The sequence below is a fragment of the Grus americana genome, chromosome 8 (genome assembly GCF_028858705.1).
Source record: "Grus americana isolate bGruAme1 chromosome 8, bGruAme1.mat, whole genome shotgun sequence".
Lineage (NCBI taxonomy): Eukaryota > Metazoa > Chordata > Aves > Gruiformes > Gruidae > Grus > Grus americana.
Window position 1 is genome coordinate 3,189,382 of NC_072859.1, and position 14,527 is coordinate 3,203,908.

A 14,527-nucleotide genomic window follows, 5' to 3' on the forward strand; every position below is an offset into this window, starting at 1 on the left:
CAAAGATAAATCTTTCCACAGATTACACGGAGCTTCTGTTTAGAAAGAAGCAAACGCAACAAAGACAGAACAGTTGTAAACTCAATTTAAAAATGTGTCTTTTGACTGGTCCCCCAGGCTTTAGCTGGGAGCTGAAAGACCAGCTGAACCAGAGCTGTAGAAAATTAATTTTATTGGTTAAACCACTTCCAGACTACAAGTCACAAATATTTTTGACACGAACTTGCCTTTAGAGCAACCACTGAAACGTGGGCTTCCCCATCAATGTCAAGTAAACAATTAGTCAAAAATTCAGTTTTGCTCCCTTCCTTAGAACACTGCCCTGAAGGATAAGGAGATTTTGATCCACATCAGTATTTTGTGTCAGGTAAAGAATAAATTTGAACTTGATCTCCCACCTCTCAACTCTACACACTAACCATAGGCCATGCAGTACTCTGAGCTTCTGCCTATCATGCTAGAAAGTCTCCATGAGACATTACGTATTCTCTCATATTTTGGAGTCAGTTTTCATACGCTTGAACTTCTGGGTACAAGTAGGAGACATCTCCTTCTCTGGCTGCTGCACAAGTCTATCCCTAATACCTCCCAGCCGAAGCTGGTCAATTAATTCAATTTGAATTCACAGTTCCCAAGTTTCTAGAACTGCTTCAGTTCTACTGCCAATGCTGTCCTCTTCCAACCTATATGCAAGTCACAGACATTGCCACGTACCTGAATATTGCACAGCAAGTAAAATAGACTCAAACAGAGCCATTTTCTATTACTCCTGAAGTGATGTGCAACTGGAAAGTCATTGCTACATTGCACTGGATTCAGTCGCTTGGCGTTGTCAGGAAAACATGCCAAGGAAGCGACCACAAATAGAGGTTAAGCAAAATGTCAGTGAAGCCTGCTCAATGGCTTTGCAGGAATACCTCTGAAGGTAATAGCCAGGGCTCACTCCATATTCATCATTTTTTCCCCTATGTATGACTAGAGCTATGCGCTGAGGTACGCTAAAGCAAAAAACAGAGTGGCTGAAACATTTCCTATTCTGGCTATTTTAGGCCAGCTGACAAAAGTAATCTATTCAAAGTATCATGAAAATTCAAGAAGAGTATCTTATGATAACTGTGTTCAATAAAACACATTTAAGATTAAATCAAGTATGCAATCTTAGCGAACCAACAGCCTTGGAATTTTTTTTCCTTTTTGTTTTCCTTAGAAGAATTAGACACATCATAAACAGCACTTGGTGCCAAGAGTCAAACTGGTATTTTTCCAGTGAAGATTAATTGGCCATGCAGTAAGAGATTAAGTTACACGATTCAAACATAAATAAATATTTCCATTTCTCTTTTGTTATGCATTCCTGGCACAGCAGAACAAGAGACTGCAGAGAGGTGGTCCTAGAGGGATGAGGTGGAGATGTTGAGAGACAACAATGGCAGAGGAGCACTTAACTCTACACAGTATATTCAAAACCTTCCCCCTAACAGAAATAAAAAATAGGCATATCAGGTTTAGGCTCATGTTTTCTCACCTGAAAGTCTTAGTATACTGAACAACTCTTGATAACCACGAAGAAGCTGATCCTACGAATCAACTGCTTCATGCAGTAAGTATCTGGGCCTACTGAGGTGCAGAAGGCCGTCTTCCTGCCAGCAACACCCACTGCAGTTAGAAGTCCTAGCCACACCGCTGCTCCTCACTTGGGATTACATCTTTATCTGCTTTCAGAGTCTGCATGCCTTCACCTGCAAGGAGCCTCCAAACTGAAAGTTTCACACTCCGCACTTCAGGTGGCTGAAGGGGTTTTCCCGAAAGACAAGCTCCAACCATCCAATGGATGCTGGAGCCTCAGCAGCTCCAGTTCAGAGCCCAGCACCATAGTTCAAACCCACCGTCAGCGGCTGCTGGAGGGAAGGCGGCTGCCTGCCTCTGTACCAGCATGCACCACTGAACTACTGGTCAGGAAGCACAGCCACCAGCACAGAAACTGGTCATACCACCGAGGCAGCAGCTTCTCCAAACAACACAGCGGGGACTGACCAGAGGTCAACCAGGACGACAAGTTAACCTCTACCAGTAAGCGTGTGAGTTTGTTCCCAAAGAGGAACACGTAACCCCAGGAAAACTAGGGAGCATGGTCTGTGAGCCTACTTCTAATACGTACCTGCTATGAATCACAAATAGGAACCCTTACACATTTTTTTCATATCAGACCCAAAAGAAAAGCTGCCATCGCAGGCATTTTGTGAAATATTTCCTTAACAGATGTATTGTTTTACTTCCCTATAAATTTCAAAATGGATTGCTTCATCGCACATACTATGCAGGGATAACTAAATGAGATGACAGAGTTCACAGCCATCGTTGCCAAAATCGGTCCAGCGACACTGGGCCAAGGCAGGCATGCACCGACACAAACCTACACCGTAACGAGTAGCGCAGTTTATGTAACTTCTGCGCTCCCAACTTGCACTGCAGATCTCCACAGCCGTGCCCTCGTACCTCCGGCTGGACGCGCTGCTCTGGCACACGCGGCGAGCGTAGCAGACGCTTCCCCCCCTCCCCCCGCTGCCTTTCTTTTACCTCATGGAGGCTTCGTTTTACTCGCGTGTGTGCTCGGGGAGGGAGGAGGCCGCACAGCGGTGGGGTTTCTGACAGAGGCGGACGGACAGCACGCCTTCCTCAGCAGCCACGGCCGCGCTGTCCGGAAGCGGGGCGCGGTAGGGCCGGGCGGGCAGCAGGTGCCTGAGGCAGCGCCCGCGGGAAGACGCCGCTCCGCGCCGCCCGGCGCTCCCCCGGCCGCCCTTCCCGGCGCCGCTCACAGAAAGGGGGCACGACGACCAGCCGCCTGCCCCACCGGGGGAGTGAACAGGCGGGGGAGGGGGGGGGCTCCGCGGCGCCTCTCGTTACCGCCGCGCTCTATCCCGCCCCTGCGGGCGTTTCACCGCCTCAGCCCTGGCCCTGTGTGCCATGCCCTGCCCGCCCGCGGAGCCGGGCGCAGCGGTCGTGCATCCCCCGCCCTGTCAGCCCCTCCCTCCCTTCCCTCCCCTGGAGGAGCCGCCGAGCGCGTAAGAAGGAGGCACCGGACTTACGGTCGCCTGGGGTCCCGCGGGCTCAGCCGTCCCTCTGGGCTGGCGCACGGTGCCGGTCCCCATTGCTGGTATACGGCACTTTTCACTCGCGCGGCGAGGGAGGCGCCAGCCGTCAGCTGACCGCCGCCTCTTAAGGAGGCGTGAGGCGCCGGCCGGCCGGGCCGGCTGAGGGGGGAAAGTGCCGGCGCTCGGCACGGCTCTGTGCCTCCGGCCGCGCAGGGGGCACGCACGGCCATGGCGGAGCCGCGGGCAGGCTCCGCTGAGGGGAGAACGGCCTCGGGGAGCGCGGGCAGCCTTAAGGGCGAGCTGCTGCCCAGCCGCCGCGGCCCGCACTCCCGTGAGGAGAGGGGCGGCGGGGCGCTGCCCCCCGGCTGGGTGCCGCCCCTCAGCGCCGACTTCAAGCCGTAGTAACCAACCAGGTACTGACTGTGACAAAAAAAAAGTTCAATTACAGTGGAGAATCTGTCAAGTTAGTATTTTATCAACCGAAAGCTTACAAATGCAAAGCAGCTGAGTTTACAGACACATGGCAGTCATTCCTGTCTGTCTTTTCCCTGTCAGGCTACTGCTTCCCACTGCGCTTCAGCCTTATTAAAGATTTTAGTCAGCACACACGCTCCCATCACACCTTATTCAAAGTACGGCCCTGGCTCCTCATCTGGCACCCGCGAAGTTAAAGGTTGCACATTCTGGCTGTGAGCAGTGGTCTTTCCTGAAGGGAGGGTAAGGAGGGGATTAAGGGAAGCGGCCGGCTGGTTTTGGTTGTTTTTAGTGACAACACATTAATTTCTGTTAATTCCATCACTTTTCTCCTTTGTGAAGATTTACAATAACCTCAAAGTTCCCATCCGCATTTTTTCTATCTTGTTTGAAAGGATTTAAAATTGAGGTATTTTGAAATATACTGCAGCATATTTATAAAGTGAAGTCTTGTACAATTTGCTCCACCATTAACACCCCAAAAAATATTTCCCACCTAGGTTTGTGGACTTCACAGAGAGTCAGTGGGAGAACACCACATGCTTGAGCCTCAGCTGCTGCTCACCCATAACTGGCCCTCTCAAGGTAACAGATCTCAAAGCCGCCAGTTTTTCTCTAGACACACCAAGAGATGAGACTTTCACTTTGATGTTGACGTCAAGCTCTTTCCAAATATCCAGTTTTAAGTTCTACAATGGAATTTGCTGCGGCTTTGCACGTACTTAGCATCTAAATAGGAACTCACTTCTTTGACAAATGTGGCCATAAAAAAGCATAGAAGGGAAAAAAATGGCTTAAATGACTCCCCTAGGACCCCCTCAAAGCACAGAAAAACAAAGGGTATACTTCCACAAGGGAGAGGTAAATAAGTGGCATTCACATGCTGCTAAGAAGTTCCTGAATGTGTAGTAAACTGGTAGCCACAATTAGAGGACAGCAAGCCACTCCTCAGCACTAGGCAATGCAGGCCAGAAACCTCATTTTCTCCGTCATCTTACTGGTCTCCTGCTATGATGCACTGCAAGAGCTGAGCAACTCTGGCCATTACTTTTAACCTGGTTTTCTGTCTCATAAGGAAAAAAGGCATAGTAGGAAAGTGCTGTCCTGTAAGTGCTGTCACAAAGAAGGGCAAATTTATGTTTAGAAAGCAAACCTAGGACTGCCAGCTCAGAAAGCACTTATTTGATGTGGACAACCTCTTCACCCAATTCCTCATCGTGCCTATTTGAGGGAACGTTAACCAGAAAAATGCAGCCAAAACCATGATGATGCCATTATTTAGGTCTTCTTGACTTCCACGTCAACTACTTGTCTGAAGATCGCCATCAACCTGTCTTTTGGTAGGAAAGGACTCCTCAAAATGTGTCAGAAGAGTACAGTAATGCTCCTGAGACATGTAGAAATGACAAAAGGCATGAATATGATTGCAATATATATCTTAGCAAATCAGTTACTTTCTTCCCTTTGACTGGTGATTGATTGGCAAGGCTGTGGGTATGCCGACCTTTCCTGTGCTCTAAATCCCTCAAATTTTCTCATTTTGAAGTGTCCAAGACATACACCACATACTGCTGAGCTCAGAGAGGCAGAGTTCCTAGAAGCTGCGCACGTCTCAGAGGTGACCCTGAGCACTCACAACTCCAGCACAGGAACGAGCTGTGTTCCGAGGGCTCTCGTTGCTCCACTTTCTCCCAGGCATCTCCCCCCGGCACCGTCCTGCTCCAGCCACACACAAACTTCTGTGGAGCCACGTGTAGCTCACAGGCTTGGTTAGCTGTCCCAGAACTGTGCCAAGGAAGGGTTATCTGCAAACAGAGGCTTAATCGCCAACTCTCTTGGCATTTTGCTTTTATGCATAGCGAGATTCCCAGGGCATGGCTCTGGTTATACTCTTTGTGCTTTTACAGACAGCAAATGCAAAACTAAACACAAAACCCAGCAAACAGGGGAACTCCAATATTTCCATCAAAACTCCCAGACTTAGTTCTGAGTAGCAAAACTCCAATTTCTCCCTGTCCAAGGAAACCACACAGACTCTTGATAAGGAGCTGACTAACTAGTGAGCAAAATTTCCTCTCCCCTTCTTTTGATGCAAGAAGAAATTAAAAGCTTACTTTTACATTATGACTGTTTCTGTTATTTCATATAATATTATGAAAGTTATTTTTGGTCTTAATGCTATTTCTTCAAGAAAATTACGGGTAGAGTTTCATGATATTTTTTTCCTGTGACAAAACAAGTTTAGCAGATGCCTTCCCCCCTCTCTCCTTCTTCCCCACATACTGCAGGTCCTTATTCACCTCACCTGTGTAAGGTTTTTCTGGGGTGCCTTGTCAACTAATCTCTGAATGATTTGGGTTAAGAAACCTCCTTCCATTCTCTTTTATGTGAAGTTGTGGGTTTTTGTTTCTTTTTTATTTCAGATGATTTCAACCCACTAACAACTACCTGCTGCTGCTGTTTGTTCTGCAGTACCCCGCAGCATGATGAGGTCACTTCTGCCCTCCACTGATCAACACATGCTGTGTGTGTATATATGTATGTATGTATGTGTGTGTATATATATATATATATGTTTCAATCTGCCAGAGCCCCCAGACTACGAGCTGCCTCCTTAGCTTTTCTCCCTGACAGCGGCTGGTCTGCAGTGGAAACAAGCCACGGCCTGCGGTGAGGCAATTAGAGGGTGTAGAAAACGGCATTGTGAAGTACGAAGCAGACAAAGGACTTTTCTGAAGCAGAGATGTAAGGGAAGCTATGACAAATTACAGAGGCTGTTTTAGTGTGCTGCTCAAGAGCGTCAAAGCACAGACACAACTTTAGGCAAACCATGGAAAAGTGAGACTGGGCATATCAGGACAAACTAAGTAAACAAAAAGGGCTATTTTGTCAGATGCCTAACACAAACCCAGTATTTTCTTCCAGTCATCTTGAAGCATAGACGCTTCAGGATGCATCAGAAAAAAATCACTCTTTGATCAGGCTTACAAACACCAGCTATTCCACAGAGGACCACTTCCTGCTTCACATGCCTGAGGCCTCCACGACGCCTGAGACATTGGCTCTTCTCAAGATAAAATATCTCTCTGCCATGAAAATAATTTAATTCACTGTATATATCACCACAGGGTGGGGGATAAATTGTACATCCTGCTTTTAAGACTGCTTCTAGTGAAAAATAGCCATTTGCTTATCAATTGCATAACCTGAAATAGTCTATCTGGGTCCCTGCCTGAAGCTGGATTCTCAGCTAGCAGCAGCCAGCCAAGTGCCTCCTGTCATTGCCATTTGGCAGAATAAATGCACTCTCAATTTCCAGTTTGCTCCTCTCTGACAATTTATCAGACATAGCGGTACAGCAGAAAACTGAAATTTCCTCTAAGCCAGTTTGCCTCTACCCTTACTCCCCCACATCCACATGCAAACACTTCCCCTATCACTTAAAATATAACTAATCATTCTAGAGGACTTTCCATTGCGAATAAGGAAGATTTGCGCTCAAAAGGAATTCTGCTGAGGTGTCCAATTCCTTGGCAAACCCCTTCTGTCTGTCCCTCCTTCCACCTACACGGTGGTTTTCTGGGGTTGTGGCCAAGTCACCCATGGCAGTTTTGGAAACAAACATGAAGGACTAAAATAATAGCAGGTTTCAGACACAATCCTGAGATCCTGAAATATCTTCTGAGACCTTGAAGTACAGCACATTGGGTGAAACCATATTAAGGAAGACGTTAGTCTCTGTAATTGTCTGGTATTGTATCTATTACGTCTGACCTCATAAGATGATATGATCATAGGATAACTCAGCCTGGAAGGGACCTCAAGATGTTTCTGGTCCAACCTCCAGCTCAGACCAGGGAGTCAGACCTCAGCTCTGGGGTCTGACCAGGTTGCCCAGGGCTTGATCCAGTGGAAACCTGAAGACCTTGGAGGACAGAGATGGCACAACCTTGCTGGGCAGCCCATGCCATGGCTGGGCTGTCTTTGTGGAGGAAAAGTTTCTCTTTAGATCCATTCTGTACCCCTCTTGTTTCAACTCACACCCATCGTCTACAGTCTCCCCATCACGCCCCACTGTGAAGGACTCAGCTCCCTCTTCTCCATCCCCTCCCTGCGGGCACAGCTCTTCTACTTCACGTTGGATCGTGAACTGGTGAACAGCTGTCTCTGTCACAGCACGACGCACCACTTGGATGCTCCGCACAGCCCGTGCGTGAACTACTGGGTCAATTGTAGTAATCTCACAGCAGTTGATGTTTCAAGGTAGTTCTAAGTTATTTAGAACTCATACATGGTATTACCAGCTTCTTTGCCACGTTTGACAGGAAAGTCATGTGAATTTTCAACAAATTAGAATAATTATACATGAAGGCTGATCTTATTTATACTAGGACCACTTAAAAGCATTAATTCTAAAGGAGATGAGTACAGGACCTAATATTTTATTAAATTATACCCTGGGGTACCATTTACATTATAGAAATAAATAAAGTTGCCTCAGTCTAAACAAAACTCAGTCACGAAAAGAAGCAATAGACAAAAAACAACATGAATGGTACGGAGTTCATTATTCTGAAGATCTGCTGACCTCACTGTAATTTCCCACCTTCCTTCTTTCCCAGTATCATCTTCAAGTGTGACCAGTAGTGGGACTTAAGGAAAAAACGTAGGAACCAGAAAGGGCATGAAGTGCTCCTTTCCCCCACAGCAATGTGCAGACAAGGGATTTCCTCCCCTTGGGGTTGCACCAAATCACTGTCTGTGGACATAACTTTTATCATATCTATTTTTTTTGATGGAATACTTTCTGTCTCTGTACCTTCCTATGTCTAGGAATTCCACAATTTGAGTCTATAGAACACTTTCTTTTGTTTGTTTGTCATCAGGTTGGTCATTATTGGAAGCTGAGTTTTCATGTTGTAAGTAACAGCAAGTAATTTCCTGTATACCTTTTCCAAATCACCGATCACTTCCAGACTTTTGCCTGTCACCTCTTTTCCAAGCTGAAGAATCCATGTTTATTTAGTTTTTTTTCTTGAGGTGCGTAAGTCACTGGTCTTTCATTTACATTTTCTGTCATCTATGTTCTTCCTAAGAGGGCTGAGTAGAATAACACATCATTCAAAACATGGGCTGTGAGTTCATACAGTAACAATGGTTTTGCTTGTTTTCTATTTCCTTCCTTCCTATTTTTAACTTCCTACTTGCCTTTTGCTGACTGCTGAGGTAGGCACAGTGATATTCCTAAACAGTAATACTGAATTTGGATCTGCATGTGCATAGGTACTGCAGTTCTAGCTATACAGAGTAATTCTGCAAGCTGCAAAGCCAGTTCCTTCACTATTAAACCTTTTTTTTTTTCCTGAATGAATATATTAAATAGCACAGGCTCCAGCAAGAGATTCCACTGGTTATAACTCTCAGTTATGAAAACTGAACACTCCTTCTATCCCTTTTTCCCCTCTTTTAACCAGTTATTAATCCATGAGAGGACTGTGGATATTTTACCTTCTTTTTCAAAAATCCCAGTTTATCAGATTGGATCACCTTCATCTAAAGGGTGGTGACATCTTCAAAGCGGATTTGTGAGGCATCACTTCTCCTTGAAAAAACAGTTGTTATCACATATTTGTAGTTATAATTTATTATTACCTGGGAAGAAGTAAGAACTCACTGGTCTAGAAGCCCCAGCTCTGCCCTACAACCGTTGTTACAAAAATCAGTAGTACACCAGCTACTGGTCTCGCAGTGAAACGGAACTGGCCACACGCATCAAAATTAGCAGTTCAAAATTTTGATACCTGAGCTATGCTTATATTTGCGTTATCAATCTGTCCCCAAATTCTTTTACTAAAACTCTCCCTCTAACCCCATCCCATGAAGAATGGGTCCACTGTGGGAATCTCATTGACTTCTGCTCTGTGGAGGAAGGATGCAGTAAATTTATTTAGATCTCCTACAATTTCCTACCATCCTTGAGTGCACCTTGCAGCATCTAAAGGAATAGAAAAAGACAGTGTAAACAGAAAACTATATGAAATACATTTCAGTTTGAAATTCAAAGTAAAAATCAGTAACTAGTGAAGACTCTGTGATCTGAAAAAACTGCATCACCCCAGGAATCAAAAGAACTTAAGTCAACCCTACTACTAAACAGAAGAGTGGTTCAAAGTATTCAAAGCAAAGTGTGGAAGGCCACGTCGGTGAAAAGCAGAGACGTACACACTGGGACTGTCCTCTTTATCACAGCAATAACAAGAATATGAATACAGGGCATTCTGGGACTTGGTCATGTCTCATCCTTTACAGTCATGTTCCTTCTGACAAACCTTTATTCATGGACGCTGTTCAAATAAAGAGAATGCTACTACTCTTGGGAATAAGAATTTGCAGGACTCACTACTTTATTTTTGGAAGTGTTTCGTGTGCGAAGAGCCTTATGGACAAACTGCACGTTTCAAACAGAATAAATACGGAATTTTTATAAATAAGTTTCCAACACTGACAGTATGGAGCAGCTTGAACACTCGCTGTGATGAGTGTACAGTCCTGGAGAGGGCTAAGGCTTCAATCAGGCAAACAATGTTTTCTGCAAAGAACTCACACAGGTATCGGAAGAAAAATGAAAGGAACCCATAGTTTATCTTTGAGAAACACTCATCAGGAGATAAAATATTTCTGTTAAAAAACTGAAGGTAGTGTTTGGACAACCTTGTTTGCCCTTTTGAGAATTACTGCATAATAAACATACTCTTGACACACTATTATTAACATCACGGGTCACTGGTTTTCTGCATACTTCATTCAGGTTCTTCAAAGGCAACACTCCAGTTAAAGGGTAACTTGCATATTTCCTCTCTTAAATGAGTGCATTTCTGTTACAATGTCCTTTTTTTTTTCCTTTTCTTTTTTGTGATGGCAAAGATTCTCTGTGTATTATTTATGACAAAATTTCCACTACTGTAACATACCACTGTAAACAAATCTCCAATGTCTCATTTTGGCAATAATTTTTCTTCTGAAGTATTTTTTTAAAATATTTCTTCTTTTGCAGTCAATAAGTCTGTTTCAATTAAACATTTAAAATACTCCAGGAATGTCTGTCTTATTCAGATTAATACAATTCTGTTTGTAGTAGAACTATTTGCTCAGGCAGTTAAGAAAATGAAAATATGTGACAATAAGAGGGTTAAGCATTTTTTCAGCTGCATCCTCTTCAATGAACATTTCAACTCCAGTCTTCTCTGCTGTCTTTGTTACTAAGTCCAGATTTCCAATTTATCCTCTATGCTAAAAGAATTCCTTTTTTTTATTCCCCCCCCCCCCGCCCCAAAGCCCATTACTCTTCTGCTTCTCCTTTGGCTAAAATCAGTCTGAGCTCTGCTGTCACCACAAGACTCAACATCCATATCAGAAATTAAAATGGAAGCCTAGGAGTAGCAAAAATCTCAGGTGCTATTTCCAGAGTGCTGCCTGCTGCTAGAGAGCAGAGAATTCTCCAGGGAGTGCTCACTGCCCAGGAATCCAGGTATGACAGACTGACATGAAGAAGCTCTTGAGAAATGTGTTTGCCGAGTATTTCATCTTCTGCTGATATATTCTGCTTTAATCTCTTCAGGTTATTTTGTCTTCATTCTCCTTAATGTTACTTGGTTTGCCTCATGTCCATAAACTAAGTCAGACATAAAAAACCTACATCAAAGACCAATATGAGAAACTACACTAGGCGGAAAGGTGGCTTTATTTTTTAATATGTTCTAATATTCAGTAAAGTTCCTAGATACCACTCAAGAGTCTTTGACTATCAGGAAACCTTATTCCATAATGTCTTAAGTCTACTATATTCTTAGGACAAAAGCAAAGTATGTAAAAATATTCCCTAACCACAAAGAAACACTCTGTAAAACAAGTTAAACTCAAATAGGAAATTGTTCTACCAGTAAGAGTTACAGACACGCAGTCCTTTCCCGTTACAAGGAAATGAAGACATTTTGGTGTACTGAGGCGGAATTTGAATTTTCAAAATACTCTGAAAGCAGCTGAACCTCAGTGTACAAACGCTATCTGCTACCAAGCACCTAATAAGTCTTGTATGGAACAATCTTTCAACTTGCAATTTTTAAAGCTTCGGAAGATTTCAGTCCAAATTTGCACAATACTCTCAGAAGTGAACAATTTTCACATTTGCAGAATGAGAAAATTGTATTTTTTTCAGGCTTTGTTTTTGTTTTGCGCTATAAGAATAGATCATCTGGAAGCTAAACATGTCTCAAATGTTTGCCTTAATATACAAATAAAAACAAAATCAGGAACCAGCTGTTTCTCAGAGATTATACAGACTTACACATCTCTCGCTGAGAAATTATGAAATCCTTTCTTTATCGTGTAAGTGGTCAAAGGCACTCCAGAATAACAGTAAACCTGAAGACTTCTCGCTATCTGAAAGCTGAATTTTTGAGTTGCTGTTACTTATCAAATTGATCCTGGCAGTTAATTATATGTACTGTTATGAATACTTGTGTTATTTATTTCTGAATGATTAAAGACATCTGCTCCCAGCAATTACTGGCACACGTTAAGACCACCACATGACTAACACCACCCCACCCAGCAGCAATCTGTCACTCTCCTCAGAATAACAAACTGACAGTCAATTTTGCAAGTAGAAGGTAAGAAATAGAAGTAAAATCTGGAAATATCCAAAGCAACCAACACAGAGATCAACATGGAAGAGGTGATAAACACGCAACGCATTCAGAAATACTTTTTTTACAATTCTACAGACAAACCTGAGCAACCCAATATAGCAAGAAAAAAATATCTGCATTTCATGTCTCAGAACCTGGGGCTTGGGAATATCTTGTTTTGCCTATTTGCACAACTTTGAGTTACAAATATACTCTGGGTAATTTTCCTATACCTTCCCTCATTCTCTTAAACTTTCAGTTATCATCTTAATTCTAGAGATAATCTCTAAAGCAGGAACCTTGCCCCAGTCTTGCATCCCTAGTGCTGCTGCTCAAGTCCGTACAAGGTAAGAAAGGCTTTCAGCTCAATGAGCCCTGTCCTGCAGCTCTAAAGATGCACACTCTGCGCTGGGACACAGCGATCTGGGGGCATCTGTTGTAGCTAAATTAGTGAAGAATTAAAATCTCTGTGATGGATGATTCCTAAATCAACATGGGTTGTGCCTTAGGCTTCTCACTCATTATGTCTCACAATCGTGAACTGTGCCCTCCTAGAACCAGGTGGTCACATAGGAAAATTGTGGAGATCCCTGCCAGAAGATACTGTAAAGGTCCAAACACTATCTGAACTCAGAGATTAGAGAAATGCATGAAATGTCCACGCGCAGCCATTACATGCAATGTTACAGGCATTACCTCAGCATCGGTAAGTTCTTAAACCACTGCTTGCTGAATGCTGGAAAGGATATTTGACCAGTTTCTTTTCTCCAGCGTACACTACTGACCAACACTAACAGGGCGGCAGTGAACGAAGGTGCGACCATCTCATCGAATGTGGCGGCTTCCTCCCCACTAGGCAGTGGGCCTCCCTCCATAATCCTTCCTTTAAACTGGAAGCCTTTCCTCTTGCCTTGGGGGATAACCAAAAATCAGATTGCAGAAGACCAGAAAAATAGCTTGCTTCCCTGGAAAAGCACCCATTTCAGTAAATACAGCCTAAATACATCAGAGGATAGTGTTGCAATTTTTGAAACACCCTTTAGCTTCAAGCTTAATCTATCTACCCCTCACGAGTATCGCTATCTACTGGAAAAGAATTTCCACTGATTTGCCAAGTAAAACAAACCTTATACTCGAATTAGTAGAGGATGTTATTATTATTGGATAGAGCATAATCCCTTTTAATAATGACTAAATGGGCGCAACAGCTTTGTCCGCAATGATTATGCTTCTTCACATTCCTGGCTATGCCCAAATTAAATTCTCTTAAGGGACATAACTGTATTTACCATCGCTACAACAGGGCTTACTCCTGCCAAGTTGCCAAGTTAAACAGCTGAAGAAAAAATAATTACAGATTGAAGTATAAACTATATTTTTGTTACTATGTGATAGTGGAAGGTTTCACTAAGAGAAACCAGCCCATTACTGGCAGAAGGGCATAGTCTTGTGTCAGGATACTTGGAGGAGCAGTCAAGTGAATGAAATATATAAGAAAACCGATAGATATTGGTACTTTCAGAAAGACCCCAGTGGGGAATTATTATGGCAACAACGAACTCAAGGATGTAAGTTATTAGAAAGAGTAAAGAAGTAGAAAATAAAAGAGAACAAAGCAGTTCTTATGCTTGAGACATTTCCAGAATTTATCTTTTCTTCATTCTTCCTTTTATTTGGTGGAGTTCTGCACAGCAGCACTTGTGAAAACAGCACTGAGTAGAGACCAGGTACCTCAGCTGCAGTTGCACTCTTCACTTCTGGGCTTCCAGACCCCAACCCTTCTTCTTTTGTTCTGCTTGCTTTTTTTAAACTACAGAAGTAACATAAATCATTACCAGCCTTCAGCAAGCACTGTCAATACTCAAATCTCAGCAAGCAGAACTCTTCTTGCTCAACAGCAAACCGGATTTCACAGCAAGTTCAGCACAGTTTACATCAGTATTCCCTCTAATTTGATGCCAAGAACACAGAGCTTATTCCAGCATCACGCTTATCAGAATAAATATCTTGTTTCCTTGCTGGCTACCTCTACTCTCCCTTCTCATGTGGCAGGACAACATCCAATTCAATGAGTGTAAAAATCGTCCCTGCTCTCTCTCCCTTAATGAAACATCTTTCCCCAAATGAAGCTTCCTGTGTAGAGAATTGTGCAAAAGCTATATAAAAAATTTTGCAATAAATAATCCAGCTAGCCCTGTTCTGAATACGCTTTGTCACTGCATTTTTATTCTTCTGTGCACATATTCACCAGTGGAACTTTAATACCACATAAAA

At 43.5% G+C, this 14,527-nt stretch overlaps 1 protein-coding gene across 6 annotated transcripts in view; it reads right to left on the minus strand.

The window, feature by feature from the left end:
• The window catches only part of PLA2G4A (phospholipase A2 group IVA), a 114,487-nt gene that overhangs the window by 82,245 nt on the left and 17,715 nt on the right, over positions 1-14,527 (minus strand). The window contains exon 1 of one of the 6 annotated variants that reach the window (XM_054834131.1): positions 12,950-13,342. The exons of 3 other annotated variants lie outside the window; for them this stretch is intronic. The gene's annotated coding sequence lies outside the window, so the exon portion shown is untranslated. Of the gene's footprint in view, positions 1-2,577; positions 2,903-3,086; positions 3,203-12,949; positions 13,343-14,527 lie in introns of those variants that run through there. 2 more of the 6 variants (XM_054834130.1, XM_054834125.1) reach the window with 2 other exon arrangements.